The sequence below is a fragment of the Bubalus bubalis genome, chromosome 14 (genome assembly GCF_019923935.1).
Source record: "Bubalus bubalis isolate 160015118507 breed Murrah chromosome 14, NDDB_SH_1, whole genome shotgun sequence".
NCBI lineage: Eukaryota > Metazoa > Chordata > Mammalia > Artiodactyla > Bovidae > Bubalus > Bubalus bubalis.
The window spans coordinates 58743159-58760399 of NC_059170.1; the positions used below are offsets into that span (position 1 = coordinate 58743159).

The 17241-nt window shown below is 42.0% G+C and overlaps 1 protein-coding gene and 1 long non-coding RNA gene across 23 annotated transcripts in view; one reads left to right on the forward strand and one right to left on the reverse strand.

The window, feature by feature from the left end:
- Nucleotides 1-17241, reverse strand: part of KIAA1217 (KIAA1217 ortholog) — an 829478-nt gene that overhangs the window by 304115 nt on the left and 508122 nt on the right. The window contains exon 1 of one of the 21 annotated variants that reach the window (XM_025264655.3): nt 8467-11001. The exons of the other annotated variants lie outside the window; for them this stretch is intronic. The gene's annotated coding sequence lies outside the window, so the exon portion shown is untranslated. Of the gene's footprint in view, nt 1-8466; nt 11002-17241 lie in introns of those variants that run through there. 21 annotated transcript variants of the gene reach the window in all.
- LOC112578897 overlaps nt 8437-17241 on the forward strand; it is a 28324-nt gene continuing 19519 nt past the window's right edge. For both annotated transcript variants that reach the window (XR_006544193.2, XR_003103352.3), the window contains exon 1: nt 8437-8575. This is a non-coding gene — a long non-coding RNA (uncharacterized LOC112578897). The remainder of the gene's footprint in view (nt 8576-17241) is intronic.

A 17241-nucleotide genomic window follows, 5' to 3' on the forward strand; every position in this document is an offset into this window, starting at 1 on the left:
TTTTTATTGTATTATGTTGGCATGCATAAAGGCATTTTAGATTTGGATGTACATGTCTTAAAAAGACAGTGGTATTTAAAACTTGGAAGAAGAAAATTTTGTATTTACCCCACGATACCAAAGTTCATTCCATTTCTCCAATGATACAGAAAAAGTTCAATTAGGCTTAAAAGTGACCTGCCACCACCCTGAGGCTACAGTAATTATATTCTCTTTAATGGAATTGCTTAAATTACAGCTTTCCTTGTTTTGCACATCACAGCCACTATCCCACCCTTTTCTCTGTAAGCAGTAGTTCCTCATTATTTCTTAGGTTAACCAACTAGTGCCAGGCACACAGTTCTTCACAAACTACCAAGTGAAGAGGCACTTACTTTATACTGGTTCCCTTTTGCAAATATTTGTACTTTGCAGCAGAACTGTGATATTTTAAGAAGCCAAAAAAGAATATATCCAGAAAGAAGGTAAAGTTTCAAAAGAAGCTTTTGAGAAGGAGAAAGGTAGAAAAGTCTCTTGATAACTACAGTGGAGATCTCTACTGATTTGTGTGAAAGGAACGAATACATCACTTGCGGTTTTAATGAACTCCAGGCATCTGAATTAAAAAGGAGCTGGAGTTTAAAATAATGACTCAAGCTTTCTTCAGTGATTTGGGAGCATAAAGAAATGTTATTTCTTTTCTTTTCAAAGGCAACCTCTGACAGGATGCCTTCTGTTCTCAACTTGTAAAACAAAAATCTTTTCAAATCTAGATATTCCGGATATTAAAACATGGATTTTTTTTTTCCACCCTCACTGAGGAAACGGAATCATAGTGGTATAGTTACAGACTTAACAAAGCCTAAGCACCTTTTATCCCAAAAGGATCCCCTTTTGGGGATCTAACTGGAAAGGGATGAAGGTTGGTTGTAAAGTATTTCCATGTGAACGTGAAGTGAATGTTTTATATAATGGGTCAGATGATGACGTGATCAAGGGAAGGTGAGCTTAGTGCTGTTGTTTGACAAGTTCGGGCAGCTTAAACATGTCGAATCCAAACACACCTGAAGTTCAGAACCCCAAAGAGCGTTTATTTAGGGAAGTGGGACTATGACCAGAATAAAATGGTTTAGGGAAGTGTCTGCTGGGAATAAGACTTAGCCCCTCATCTTCAAGGGACAATGCCATCAAAGTGCAAATCTTCTCCTGGGCTGGCACACGAGATGGCGAAAGTCACTTCCCAGCCCACCTGAAATGGCTGGCTGCTTCTGGAAGAACATGGGCTAGGCTCCAGGGGAGTACTATGTCCTCAGTAAAAATACAAACAGTGGAGAAGTCTAGAAGTTAAAAATAAAAGCTTCCATCCTCACCAGCCCATGTGTCCTTCTTTCTGATACAGGTATCATTCTAGAAATGTTTAATGGAATGATAAGTACACAAAAAATAAACACGGTTTTGGATCAGGCCTTTTAAAAATAAATAGGATCCCACTCTGTACATTGCTCTGTGCATAATATTGCTTACTTAATGTAATAAATTGTATTGCTCACTTAACATGGCTTGGTTACATGTCCACACCTGCACATCCAGTCTATTTCCTTTACTGGCATGACTGCAGAGAACTGTATTATCTGAATGTACCGTAACTGACTCCCAAGCACTCATGTTGACAGAAGAAATTGATAAGTCTTTTTGAGAGAAAATTGGGCAATACTTTTCAATATGAGTAAGCCCTGTAAAAGAACAGTAGAAAACTAGTAATCTGACATCTAGGAATTTGTGTTTCAGATTTACTGACACCTGCACAGCAGCACAGAAGGTCACAGCAGTGCTGTTCATAACAGGGAAAGAAAAGAGAAATAATCGAAACAGCAATTAGAAAGTGTCAAGTTAATAGATTATAGGGTCACTACTTTAATTGCTCTGAGGAGAGACTAGCTCTAAATCAGTTTGGGCTCTTCTTACCATTATAAACACAAACATACATTCCCCAAAGAAGAAATTTAAAATGGTCCTTTATGAAAAACCTAGACAGCATATTAAAAAGCAAAGACATCATTTTACCAACAAAGGTCCATACAGTCAAAGCTATGGTTTTTCCAGCAGTCACGTACAGATCTGAGGGTTGGACCATAAAGAGGCCTGAGTGCCAAAGAATTGATGCTTTCAAACTGTGGTGCTGGAGTAGACTCTGAAAGTCCTTTGGACAGTAAGGAGATCAAACCAATCATAAAGGAAATCAACCCTGAATATTTATTGGAAGGACTGATGCTGAAGCTGAAGCTCTAATATTCTGGCCAAGAGTACTGATACAGAGCCGACTTACTAGAAAAGACCCTAATGCTAGAAAAGACTGAGGGCAGGAGGAGAAAAGACGACAGAGGACAAGATGGTTGGATGGCATCACTGACTCAATGGACATGAGTCTGAGCAAACTCCAGGAGTTAGTGAAGGACAGGGAAGCCTGGTGGGCTGCAGTTCCTGGAGTCGCCAAGAGTAGGACGCAACTAAGAGACTGAACAACAACAAGTCAACTGGCTAGAATTGCTATCTCCTGCAGTCTTAACACTTACCTGAAAATGGACTCAAATAAAGTTACAGTCAAAGTGAAGGAAGCCCATGTAACCTTTCCTGCTGCAAAATTCAAAAAAACAATGAAAAAAAAAGTCCCTGTGCACCAGCAGAATGGAGGCACATTTACCTGACTAATGACGCCTGTGATGTGACACTCATGTGACATTCTCAGGGGTGTTTACAAACATTCTTAATGTCAAAGGCAGGAAATTACCAAGGGTTCCTCCAAACCCATTTCCCCAGCTATTCCAAAAAGCGTATGTGGCCGAACCCTACTTTCCTTCTGAGTGGTAGGTAGTAATGCTGAAGAAAGGCCCTTCTAGAAAGTTCACAGTGCTCACTGTGGATCAATAAAAGCACCTCTCAATGGGGTCTTGGCTGTCCATCCTGAGCATCTGAGCAGGGTGCAGACCAGGGCAGACAGGCAGGGAGGGACCACGGCTTGGAGGACAGCGCCACCGTCGAGTTTATGGAGACTGACATGAGCATCTGCATTTGTGAACACCGGTAAAAATGCTGGTGGGAACTCCATTATCACTTCTGTTGCTTAATCTATTATATTAATTTTCTTTTGTTTTTTAATTCATTGATTAATAGTTTTTAACACAAACTTCTTTGTTTATATATTTATTTATTGGCTGTGCCATGAGCCACATGGGATCTTAGTTCCCCAACCATTTTGGGGGTAATTCTTCTCACCATTGTAAACATACGCACACACTCTCTCCACAAAAGAAGAAATTGAAAATGGTCCTCTATAACTGGACCATGCTTTGGCAGCTCAGAATCTTAACAACTGCATCACCAGGGAAGTTCGCCTCTGTTACTTAATCTTGAGCAACTGGGCAGGGGTGGAAGTGAAGAGAAGCATGTGTGAGGGGAAGCCTCAAGCTAGAATTCTAGGGCTCTAAGAGGCCACAGAAGCTACCACCTACCCTTAACCTTGGACAGACTGTACTCATGTCATCACATAAAGTCATGCTCCTTTCTGTAAGATCTCTAGAAAAAGATTTCTCAAAACACATAATAGCTTACATTTACTCTTGTTCACAAAGGAGCAGTTCAGAACTGTTCCTGCTGCCTATAAAAGGACGCAAAACCAGGAGAACATCCTGTCACTGGGATAAAGCTCACCCCAGTCTCCACCTTTTGTTCTTCTCTGGTCCCTCCCTAAGGTCCTCCAGAATTCCATTTTTTTTTTTAACTTTTTATTTTGCACTGGGGTATGCTGTTGAGTTACTAAGTTGTGTCCAACTCTTTGCAGCTGCAAGGACCATGGCTCGCAGGCTCCTCTGTCCATGGGATTTCCCAGGCAAGAATATTAGAGTGGGTTGCCATGCCCTCCTCCAGGCAGTCTTCCTGACTGCATTTCTTACATCTCCCGCACTGGTAAGTGGGTTCTTAACCACTACTGCCACCTGGGAAGCCCACATGCTGTGCTGCAACTGCTGAGCCCGGGAGCCCCAACTAGAGAGTAACCCTAATTTGAGAGAAGCCCTTGTACCTAAATTAAGACCTAAAGCAGCCACAAATAAATAAACATTAAAAAAAAAAAAAAAATCCTGAACTCGAGTTCCTGAGGAATGTTTGCTTTCACCAAATTATGTTTCTCCAGCTTAAAAAAAGTTAAGGAAAGAAAACTGGGAGGCAGGAAGGCCCTGCCCAGTCCACCTGCTGGTCCCTTCTCAGCCTCACATTGAAGAGAAAAGCAACATCTCCTCGGGTGCCGCCATTTTCCAGGATGACTTTTTTTTTTTTAAATAAACAGATTTTTGGAAACAACTTCCCATCAGGTTCAAAACAGGAGTGTTTCCGACAAACTGAAGTCGATGAATAGCAAGGACCCAGGTCTGAGCCTAAGCAGCTTATGGAAAACATCTTCCTTCTTATTTAGAAGAGCTTCACACACGTCTCCCTCAAAGAAAGTCCTAGTTCCACATCCTGAACTGCTCGATTGCAGTGCCTTTCTTTCCGAAGAAACAACTCTCAAAATCTTTTTTAAAAGAGAAAACTACAACCCAGTTGACCTCTGAACAACATGAGTTTGAACTGGGTCGGTCCACTTATATGCAGAATTTTTTCAATAAATACTGTATATGTACTGTAAATGTGGGGCTTCCCTGTGGCTCATTGGGTAAAGAATCTACCTCCGATGCATTAGACACAGGAGACATAGGTTCGATCCCTGGGACGGGAAGATCCCCTGGAGAAGGAAATGGCAACCTACTCCAGTATTCTTGCCAGGAGAATCCCATGGACAGAGAAGCTTGGCGGTCTACAGACCATAGGGCTGCAAAGAGTTGGACACGACTGAACTGACTGAGCACGCATTCACTGTAAATGTACTTTCTCTTCCTTATGATTTTTTCCTCCAGTTTATTTGATTGTAAGATACACTTATAAATAAACATAACATACAAAACGTGCTAATCGACTATTTGTCACCTGTAAGGCTTCCAGTCACCTGGAACTAGCAGTAGTAGTAGCCCTACTATTAGTAGGCCGCTGCTGCTGCTAAGTCGCTTCAGTCGTGTCCGACTCTGTGCGACCCCAGAGATGGCAGCCCACCAGGCTCCCCCGTCCCTGGGATTCTCCAGGCAAGAACACTGGAGTGGGTTGCATTTCCTTCTCCAATGCATGAAAGTGAAAAGTCAAAGTGAAGTCGCTCAGTCGTGTCCGACTCAGTAGTAAATAAATTTTAGGAGAATCGAAAGTTATACATGGATTTTATACCTGCACTGTTCAAGGGTCAACTGCAATGAAAGATCACAACTCCTTGTCCTGAGAGGCTTTTAAAATTCAGACATTACATCTTATTTGCAATATGCATCGGAGAAGGCAATGGCACCCCCACTCCAGTACTCTTGCCTGGAAAATCCCATGGACGGAGGAGCCTATAGGCTGCAGTCCATGGGGTCTCGAAGAGTCGGACACGACTGAGCGACCTCACTTTCACTTTTCACTTTCATGCATTGGAGGAAATGGCAACCCACTCCAGTGTTCTTGCCTGGAGAATCCCAGGGACGGGGGAGCCTGGTGGGCTGCCGTCTATGGGGTCGCACAGAGTCGGACACGACTGAAGTGACTTAGCAGCAGCAGCTATGTTCTTCAACAGGAAATCTCGCTACTACTAGTAAGTGATGGAGGCAAGATTTGCATCCAGGCAACCTGGGCCTTGAGTCCCTGTGTTCAGTCCCTGTGATTCAATAAATCTTTACTAAACCCTGATGGGTGCAAAACATGTTTCTAGATGCAATCACTACTTATGAGTCAGCAGATAATCTCTGAGCAATACAACAATAAAGTGCAACAAAAAGCTTAATGGACTTCTAAAACAGGGTCGTGGGTCAAATAAAAGAAAATTAGAATATTCATTAGTGACTCAGAACCTATGTGGAATTTCGGCACCCTGTGGCTGTTTGATTTCATGACTGGTTTCTACTTTAAACCTACAGCACAGTGGTTCATATTTGGAATCGAAACTTTGAATGAAATCCATCTTTGCCTGCAGACTCTGCCCTTGAGATAATCAGAGCTTTGCCCTGGGTCCCAAACCAGAGCTGGGCACCATACAGTCTGCTGCCGTTCAGATAATCACTTTTAGTGAATTATCTAGGACAGAGTAAGTTCACCCTCGGTAGCTCAGAGATCAGAATGCTTTTAGGATTCCTCTCGATGACCCTACCACCACTCCTGCTAAGAACTTTCTTCTGGGAGTGGGGAACCCTAACAATTCTGAACAGCCTGAGGTGGACAACTTGGAAACATCAGAGCAATCATTAGGAAAACTCTGGAACTAAGAGAGTGTTTTCTCTGGCTGAAAACCCTGCTGTTAAAAATAACACAATGAAAAACATATTTGTCTCTGACACACAACGGATGTAGAATATAATTATGGACTGTTTTGGTCTGGGAGGGAGGTGCCAAGGTCTAGAATACAAAAGAGAAAAGACAGTGTGTCCGACCCTGGCTCCCTGTGGCTTTTCCCACAACCTCCTGGTGACTTAGTTTCTTGCTCAGGTAACAGCAAAACCCGACTCTTCTTGCAGGGCCCAGAAACATCGCAAGCAGGTAAGAGTCAACCCTGTAAGTCTTTGAAGGGAGAAGCTCTATCAATAGCTGCCAGGAAAAAGTAAAATAATATCACTTCTCTCTAGCCTGTCTAGAAAAAGTGCCACAAATATAATTAATGTAAAAGCACGAATATCCCAGCTCCTTTGACACCCTTAACATTTTGTATTTTAATTACTTTATAACAGAAGTAATAGTTGCCTCAGGGAGTCATTTCGGGAACCCATTAATGTTTTGTTTTGTTTTTTTAGAGATCTCTAAAAGGAGGGGAAAAAATAGCAGAAAATGTAGAAGGACAGCTTATGTTATATATCTCAGTATCTCTCTGAGCCACGGTTTCTTCATCTGTAAAGTGGGAATTAAAAGAGTGGACTAATCTCACTGGGCTGTTACAGTGATAAGATGACGTGAAAGATGAAACCCTGTTACCAACAGTTCAGGACCACAGAAGTAGTAAATGAAAATAACTGCTAATTCGTGGAGCGTGCATTCTGAGAACTGTGCTGCACGTATTTTGTCCTCACCACACCATGATTATCACTCCCATCTCAGGGAGGAGAAAACTGAGGCTTAAGGACATGAATTTACTTTCCTAAAGTGACACAGGTAGGAGACGGATTTAACACCCAGGTGTTCTGATGTTAGGGACAGAGTTCTCCGTCACTCGAATTGCTCTTCTGCAGTAACTGGGGTGGTCACCCAACAATTTAATATGAATATCAATGCTGGAGTTAATTCACATAATTGGATGGCCAAATTTCAGGAGGCTTTCTCAAATATGCTAAATCCTGTCCACGTGCTCCTAAATAGTTTTGCTTTCAAAAGCCCAAATCCCCATTTCACAGGTATCTTTACTCTTAACGCTGTGTTTTCACCTTATGCAGTGCATGAAAGAGAAAAATAAATGATTTTCATTGCCTTTTCAGCTTGGTGTACCTAACTATTCACATGGCAGCCTGACGCCCCCAAGCTAACCCCTTTAATTCAACTTCGCAGACACACTGCTACCTTCGATTGTTATCACACCCATATCGCTGGCAAGACTGTTTACTCAGGCTTGCTAGTAACTGATGCAAACAGAAAACCTCGTACCACCAAAGTGAGGTTTCCTTCTGAAAGCACGCTTTAAAAACTAGTTTTATCAACCATTCCCCCCACCCTAGAAGCCTTTATCTGTCTTAGAATTTACAACTCCTACTTCCTTCATGCCCAGAAACCCTGATATCTCAAACAGGATATTTTTCTAGTCTTGTAAAATGCTGCTGTGAGAAAAATATACAGACACACTTAAATAAAAGTGTACAACACAACATTGTAAAGCAATTATCCTCCAATTTAAAAAGAAAAAAAAAAAGTATAAGGCTCATAAACCTAGTTCTATATGATTCCATGGGTTGTATTTTGGGCATTCTGCAACTTGAAAATACAAAAATAGACACAGTCCCAATTTCAGGTCTGTTCTAAGAGTTAAAGAAAAAAAAGAGAGCGAGAGCAAGAAACCAACATCTGGGAATAATCCACAAATATATATAATATCTCAATCCCCAGATCGTCCTTCTAACCCTTATCTAGGCATTTTTTATAGCGTTATTCACAGGGCAGAATCAGCATAATGCATAATGCATCACTTGTTTTTCAGCTCTATTCAAAAATCTCAGTTCATTCAATAAAAAGCCCTGAAAAAACACCCCCCGAAGCAGGAACACTCGAACATTCGGTGTGGGAAAGCCATGCTTATTGATTCAGTGCTTCCTGCCAAGAGAACAATGCAGAGAAACAGACCTCACAATGTTTCCAGATAATTTTCTGCGAGAACTCGGAAGAAACAGAATCCAGATTTACCTGTACCTGGAGCTCCACAGGTGAAACGGCAGTTAAAGCAGAAAATCTAATTCAGCTTCTGGAAGTTTTCGTCTCTAATGGACTCCGGAGTCATCTCCTGAGCTGTCAGGTAAACCCCCCTCCATGTCTCTACGGTTTTCTTTCACAGTTTTTCCCAGTGAAACTCTTTTGTCATTTGCATAACAGCTACTTCCAGCCTATAGGACTTTTTGAGTAGCTACTTGTTAAATTGGCTGTCTTGACATGCTCTTTCAAGCATGACATCATAAATCTCCACGGAAACCCTAACCCCACCTGCCTGCGGGCCAACGTTACCTGTCGGGTGAAGACTTAAACAGTCCTCTGAAATTGTTCATTAATGAAACCTTTTTAGGGGCTTTGGATCTCTGCACGGTATAATTTGTGCTGTTGGCAGAAACCTTGCCAAGAATGATGGCTTCGTTTTTCAAAGCCTGAGCTGTTTTGCAGAAAACAATGATCAAAATTATAGGCATCCGTTAATCTGCCCCTCCCTGTCTAACAATGCTCTTAAGCAGTTGAAGAAAAGCCTACAGTGGTCCATGCGCCTCTCTCTGCAGGATAAAATTACCCTGAAAACTTAGTTTTGAAAAACCTTCTATGAATACTCCTAAGGCTTTTTCACTTGACTCTCCAGCAACCCCCTTCCTGCTTTTTACCAGCAAAACTTGCAAAACAGGTTCTTTGCTGGAATGTGAGTGTGTGTATGTGTGTGCATTTTCTCTTGGCCTCTATGTTTGTAGAGGTGGTAGGAGAAACTGTTGAGAATTTTTTTTAACTCCTTCCTAACAGACTCATAGCTTTTGTACTTTTGTCCTGGCTTATACATGTTACCACGAAAGCACTGAAATTCACGTTCCTGACTTTTCTGGGAAAGGGTCAACAGGTTGTTTGATATTTACTCCTCCTCTCTTTCATTCATTCTGCACTATCCCTGATTTTATGGAATCCCCTATGTTGGTCTAAAGCTTGGAACAAATTTCTGCCAAATTTGGTGATATTGGGCTCAGCACCCTTTCTTCTTGCTTCTAAATTTACCCCAGACACACCTCAAACCCCCAAGTCCAAAACCGATGACACCGAGGTACCAGAAAGGTTTGAGTGGGAGTTGCTCCAAAACTGTGAGCCTTTACAACAATGATGTCAAACACCCAGCAAATGCCATCACGGAAAATTCTTCAGGGGGCTGAGCAGGGAGCTGGGATGCACCTGAAGGCAGCGCCCAGCAGAATCGACTGTAACACCTCGGGGTGCTGGGAGAGGAAGGGGCTGAGCGTGCAGCCTGCTCCAATTTGCCACAGATCCTGCTGCAAACTGCAACCAGCTTCAACAGATCTGTTCTCAAAGGTCAGAGAGCAAGTACTAACCCCCACACCGTGCTGAAGCTGCTCAGGTTATTTGCAGAGAGGGCGGTAACAGGTAAAAACACCATCTTTGCAAACTCAGAATGGCCCTTTGCATGGAAGGAACAGTAGATGCTTGGGGTGCCGGCCCTTACTCTTCTGAGAGTTGGCACCGCCATCATTCACTGTCCACAGATGAGACACGACCTTCCAAGAGAACGGAGAACTACGCTGGTTTAATACAGCAGCCTGAGTTGGAACACTCCTTGAAGGCAGGACAATGTCAGAGATTCAATTACTGCCTCTGCAAGGTGAAAACACAGCCAGATGAAGCCCAGGCCTGTGCTTTACCCAGTGAGCAACAAACAATGCAGGAAAAAAAAAATAACCATATCGAGGCTCTGTTCGGTGAGATCCAAGATGACCTGGAGGCTCTACTCAATGATGGTTATTCCTTAAAGTTCCATTAGGGAGAGGAGCATGGGCAAGTTGATACAGCAGTCAGAGGGCTTTTAAATTTGGCTAGATCTTCCCTTTGGATTATTTAGGAAATGACAATATCTCAGCTTTTACTTACTGAGTTCGAGCTTGGAAAAGAGAGGGAGAAAGTCAGAATCTGAAAGTCAAGCAAGTGGAGACAGTCCCACAAACAACTCAGATGTGGAAGCAACTTGATGAATGCATTCATTGTTCACTGACCGAAGACTTTTGTAATCAACGAGGACATCATTATGATATGTGACAATCTTGAACTATATGGAGCAGGGAAAGTTTGAGCAGTAATCCTAGCAATTAGGATAACAGATGGGAGGGCCAGGCAGAAATGCCAAGATTTGCTGAGAGATGACCAGTCTAGTACTGTTTTTTCCTACCATACCCCAAATGAGGAAACCATCAAGCAGGACCAGGTTTTAATGGCACTGCGACTTGCCTGCTTGCCTGATAGCAACTCAGCACCACACTAACCAAGTCAGAGTTCAAAATATGCATGTCTATGGGCTATTTTGTCTTTACCATCTGAGCCACCAGGGAAGCCTCTTTCACATGGGCTATTTTGTTTCTAAATTTAGCAACATTTTAGGTATCCATGATGGACATGGATGGCAAATAAATTCTTTCTCTTGAATTTCTTTCCTCTAACCTATTTTAGGGACTTCCCTGGTGGTCTACGGAGAAGGCAATGGCACCCCACTCCAGTACTCTTGCCTGGAAAACCCCATGGACGAAGGAGCCTGGTAGGCTGCAGTCCATGGGGCTGCTGAGTCGGATATGACTGAGCGACTTCACTTTCCCTTTTCACTTTCATGCATTGGAGAAGGAAATGGCAAGCCACTCCAGTGTTCTTGCCTTGAGAATCCCAGGGACGGGGGAGCCTGGTGGGCTGCCGTCTATGGGATCACACAGAGTCAGACACAATTGAGGCGACTTAACAGCGGCAGCTGGTGGTCTAATGGCTAAGAATCCACACTCTCAATGCAGGAGGGGGGCCCAGGTTCGATCCCTGCTAAGGGAACTACATTCCACAGGCCACGACTAAGAGTTTGCATGCTACAACTAAAGATTCCGCATGCCACAACAAAGACTGAAGATCCTGTGTGCCACAACCAAGACCTGGTATAGCCAAAAAAATAAATTAAAAAACCTGCTTTATAACAGACACAGAAAACTACTCACTATATGGGGAGGGAGGAGGGAGGAGGGTTCAGGATGGGGAACACATGTATACCTGTGGTGGATTCATTTTGATATTTGGCAAAACTAATACAATTTTGTAAAGTTTAAAAATAAAATAAAAAAAAAAACTACTCACTGAAAAAGTTAATGAAATGACAGGAACAAAATAATGGGGAAAGAGCTTGGCTTTCACCACTGATGGCCTCAACTTTTGTTTCTTCAAGACATGAGTTAGAAGTTGTCATGGAGAAAAGGAATATCACATTGAGTAGGGGAAAAATAGCACTTTTATAATGAAAATAACCAACCCTTATGTCATTTAATCCTCATAACAGGAGTATGATGCAAGCATGATTAATATCCTCATGTTGCAAGAGGGAAAAGTAAGCCTCAGAGAGGTCAGGTAATTTGAGTTGTAGTTACTAAGCCTTGGAATCTCGGTTTGAATCCGGGCAGGCCCAATTTAAATCCAAAACTCACGTGTTTAACCACCAGGCACTGCTTGTAGTAGAAGTGTCGTGTTAGTTGCTCAGTCGTGTCCGACTCTTTGCAACCCCAGTGGACTGTCCCACCAGGCTCCTCTGTCCATGTAAGAACACTGGTGGGAGTAGCCATCCCCTTCTCCAGGGGATCTTCCTGACCCAGGGATGGAATCCACTTCTCCTGCATTGCAGGCGGATTCTTTACCTTGTGAGCCACCAGGGAAGCCCAGGCACTACTATCCGTAGTTTAATAAAGTTGCTTCTAATTGACATGACACATAAAATTTCTAGAAGAGAACATGGGCAAGACACTCTGACAAAAATTGTAGCAATATTTTCTTAGATCAGTCTCCCAAGGCAAAAGAAATGAAAGCAAAAATAAACAAACGGGAAACTTACAAGCTTTTGCACAGCAAAGGAAACCATAAACAAAACAAAAAGACAAGCTACAGATGGGGAGGAAATATTTGTATATTATGTGACCAACAAGGGCTTAATTTCCAATATATACAAAAAGCTCATACAACTCAATATCAAAAAACACACACGATTTAATAAAAAAATACGCATAAGACCTAAATAGACACTTTCCCCAAAGAAGGCATGCAGAGGTCCAACAGGCACACGAAAAGATGCTCCATATTGTTAATCCTCACACTGGTCAGAATGGCCATCATTAAAAAGTCTATAAATAACAAATGCTGGAGAGGGTGTGGAGAAAAGGGAGCTGCTGGTGAAAATGTAAACTGGTGCAGCCATTCTGGAAAACAGCATGGAGTTTCCTTAAAATAATGAAAAACAGAGTTGCCATACAATCCAGCAATTCCACTCCTGGGCAAATATTTGGAAAAGATGAAAACTGTAATTTGAAAAGATACATGCACCCCAATGTTCATAGCAGCACTATTTACAATAGCCAAAACAAAGAAGCAATCTAAATGTCCATCAATAGATGAGTGGATAATAAAGAAGATGTGGTATATGTACGTATACACACACACACACACAAATATTACTCAGCCATGAAGAAGAATGGAAATTTTGCTGTTTGCAGCAACATGAATGGACCTAGAGATTATCATACCAGAGAGAGAAAGACAATTGTATGAAATTACTTATGTGTAGAATCTATACAATAACACAAATGAACTTATTTACAAAACAGAAATAGGAACTTCCCTGGTGGTCCAGAGGTTAAAAATCTGCCTTGCAATGCAAGGGACGTTAGTTTGATCCCCAGTCTGGGAACTAAGATCCCGGAGCAACTAAGCCCAAGTACTGCAACTACTGAGCCCACAGGCCACAACTAGAGAGCCCACGTGCCTCAATTAAGACCTGAGGTGGCCAAAGTAATTAATTAAATATTAAAAAACAGAAACAGACTCACAGACACAGAAAACAAACTTACGATTAACAAAGAGGAAGAGGGAAGGGATAACTTAGGAGTATGAGATTAACACATATTCACTACTATCTATAAAATAGATAAACAAGGTGCTACTATATAGCACAGGGAACTGTATTCATTAGCTTGTAATAACCTATAACAGAAAAGAATCTAAAATATACATATATATATGCGTGTGTGTGTGTGTGTGTGTGTGAAAGTAGCTCAGTCGTGTCCGACTCTGCAATCCCAAGGACTGTCCATGGAATTCTCCAGGCCAGAACACTGGAGTGGGTAGCCTTTCCCTTCTCCAGGGGATCTTCCCAATGAAGGGATAGAACCCAGGTCTCCTGCATTGCAGGTGGATTCTTTACCAGCTGAGCCACAAGCGAAGCCCATGTATATGTATACTTATAACTAAATCCCTTTGCTGTCCACCAGAAACTAACACAATGTTGCAAATCGACTATACTCGAATAAAACATTTGCTGGTAATTGAAGATATTAAACAGAAACTAGACTAAGCTATGCTGAAAAGATTTATTTAGCAGACAAGTCTGAAAATTTATTCGGCCATCCATTTGTATCCACCAGGGACTGGGTTCTAGGACCTCTGTAGGTATCAAAATCTGCAAATACACAAGTGCCTTCTATAAAATGGTGTAGTACAGTCAGCCTGCTATATCCACAGATGCAGAACCCACAGATACGTAATGTTAACCATATTGGATTGTAAAGGGCAACGCAGACTCTCTGCACATCCTCCCATATATACCAAGTCGACAGCTGGTATGGGGGCTGAAAGAGTCTACACTGCAACACTCCATCAGCACAGCAACATCGGTGGAGCAGCAGCATTTGTTTAGCTGTAGGCTGTGTGCAGGCAAGGACTTCACGGAGCAGGATTAACGTGTTACAGCTCATAACCCCAGGACAAACAGCACCGCTACAAGACAGATAAGGCTCAAGAAACAGCAGACTCTCAAGAAATGTCTTCCACCTGAAGTTCTGCTGTACAGAAAAACTGACAAATGTTAAAAAGAGTAAAACCAGGATACATGTTGTAAATCCAGAGCACACTATAATAAATGTCACCAAATGCATAAGAGTACTTGGGTTTTTGAATGAAAACAATGGAAACCAACTGTGCTGACTCCCTAATGCTAAGTCCTTGATCTCGAGCTCTGTTTCTGTTTGTACATGTTGTTTGCTTTAGAAGTTATCCATTCACATTCAGTCAGCTTTTTCTACAATGCCAAGGCGATGGCTAATTTTATGTGTCAACTATGACACCCAGTCGTTTGGTCAAACAAGTCTAGATGTTACTGTGATGGTATTTGGGGATGGTATTTTGGGACATTTAAGTCGGGCTTCCTTGGTGGAACAGTGGCAAAGATTCTGCCTGCAGTGCAGGAGGCGCAGGAGATGTGGGTTCAATCCCTGGGTTGGGAAATCATCCAGAGGAGGATATGGCAACCCACTCCAGTATTCTTGCTTGGAGAATCCATGGGCAGAAGAACCAGTGGGCTACAGTTTATGGGGTAACAAAGAATTGGACACGACTGAAGCAACCTAGCACACACACACAACATTTAAGCCAGCTTACTTTGAGTCAAGCAGATTACCCTCCACAATGTGGGTGGGCCTCATCCAATCAGTCAAAGGCCTCAGGAGCAAAGAGAGTTTCTGAAAAAGGAATCCTCTCAAGACAGTAACACAGAAACCCTGCCTGAGTTTCCAGCCTACAGATCTGGACTCAAGGTGGCAACATCAACTCACACCTGAATCTCCAACCTCCCGGCAGATTTCAAACTCACCACTCCCTACAAAAGTGTGAGCCAAGACCTTAGGCTGAATCAATCTCTCACTCATGCTCATTCTTGTTCTCTCTCTAACCTATGGTTCAGTTTCTCTGCAGAACCCTGACTACCAGAGCAGGTGCTGCCAATGTGCTTCTGTCCAGTCTTGTTTTCTGGCTCAGGCTCTGGTCGTCTCCTATCTCCAATTGTCTGACAGTCATTAAAATTGCAAGCCAAAAAAAAAAAAAAGGCAAGCTGCGTTTTAGGTGGTTTCCAATATAAACTCAGTATTAATAAAATTTGAAAAGAGATGAGTAAAACATACCACCAGACAAATGTAAACAAATGTAAAGCAAGAGCAACAATGTTAATATTAACACACACTAAAAAAAAGTTCACACACACTAAACAGAATATGCTGCTGTTGCGTCACTTTAGTCGTGTCCGACTCTGTGTGACCCCATAGATGGCAGCCCACCAGGCTTCTGGGATTCTCCAGGCAAGAACACTGGAGTGGGTTGCCATTTCCTTCTCCAATGCATGAAAGCGAAAAGTGAAAGTGAAGTCGCTTAGTCGTGTCCAACGCTATTGACCCCATGGACTGCAGCCCACCAGGCTCCTCCGTCCATGGGATTTTCTATGCAAAAGTACTGGAGTGGGGTGCCATTGAATATAAAAAGACATAATTTAGGGAAAAGGGCTAATCATCATAAATGTGTTTGCAACAAATAAAACTAAAAATTACAAAACAAACATTTTTAGACTGTAAGAACAGGATAAAAATACAATTTGAGTGAGCAACTTTATTATACTTTGTTTAAAACTGAACAGCAGTAGAATAACAAAATAAGGACTGAGAAGCAACGAGTGATACAAATAATAAACCTGACACATATGGCACACCTTACACTGACCTTACATTTGACTATTCAAAAAAAAAAAAAACTTTTAACAAATCCATAAACAAATTTAAAAGTAGGAATCTTACAGATTGCATTCTCTGATCACATTCAATAAAATTATAAATAAATAATGATAATCTCAACTACTTGGAAAAGCAATATTCCTGGGTAATCCTTAAAAAAGAGAAAAATTAAAAAATGTAATTTTTACTTTTCTTTAAAGCAATGAAACAAAATATTTCATACAAAACTATAGGGCACAGCCCAAGCTGGTGTCAGGATATATTTGTCCTTAAAAAGAGGTGGCAAGATTACACAGAAAAACTGTACAAAAAAGATCTTCACGACCCAGATAATCATGATGGTGTGATCATTCACCTAGAGCCAGACATCCTGGAATGTGAAGTCAAGTGGGCCTTAGAAAGCATCATTACAAACAAAGCTAGTGGAGGTGATGGGATTCCAGATGAGCTATTTCAAATCCTGAAAGATGATGCTGTGAAAGTGCTGCACTCAATATGCCAGCAAATTTGGAAAACTCAGCAGTGGCCACAGGACTGGAAAAGATCAGCTTTCATTCCAATCCCAAAGAAAGGCAATGCTAAAGAATGCTCAAACTACCGCACAACTGCACTCATCTCACACGCTAGTAAAGTAATGCTCAAAATTCTCCAAGCCAGGCTTCAGCAATACATGAACCGTGAACTTCCAGATGTTCAAGCTGGTTTTAGAAAAAGCAGAGGAACAAGAGATCAAGTTGCCAACATCCACTGGATCATCGAAAAAGCAAGAGAGCTCCAGAAAAACATCTGTTTCTGCTTTATTGACTACGCCAAAGCCTTTGACTGTGTGGATCACAATAAACTGTGGAAAATTCTGAAAGAGATGGGAATACCAGACCACCTGACCTGCCTCTTGAGAAACCTATATGCAGGTCAGGAAGCAACAGTTAGAACTGGACATGGAACAACAGACTGGTTCCAGATAGGACAAGGAATACGTCAAGGCTGTATATTGTCACCCTGCTTATTTAACTTCTATGCAGAGTACATCATGAGAAACGCTGGACTGGAAGAAACACAAGCGGGAATCAAGATTGCCGGGAAAAATATCAATAACCTCAGATATGTAGATGACACCACCCTTATGGCAGAAAGTGAAGAAGAACTA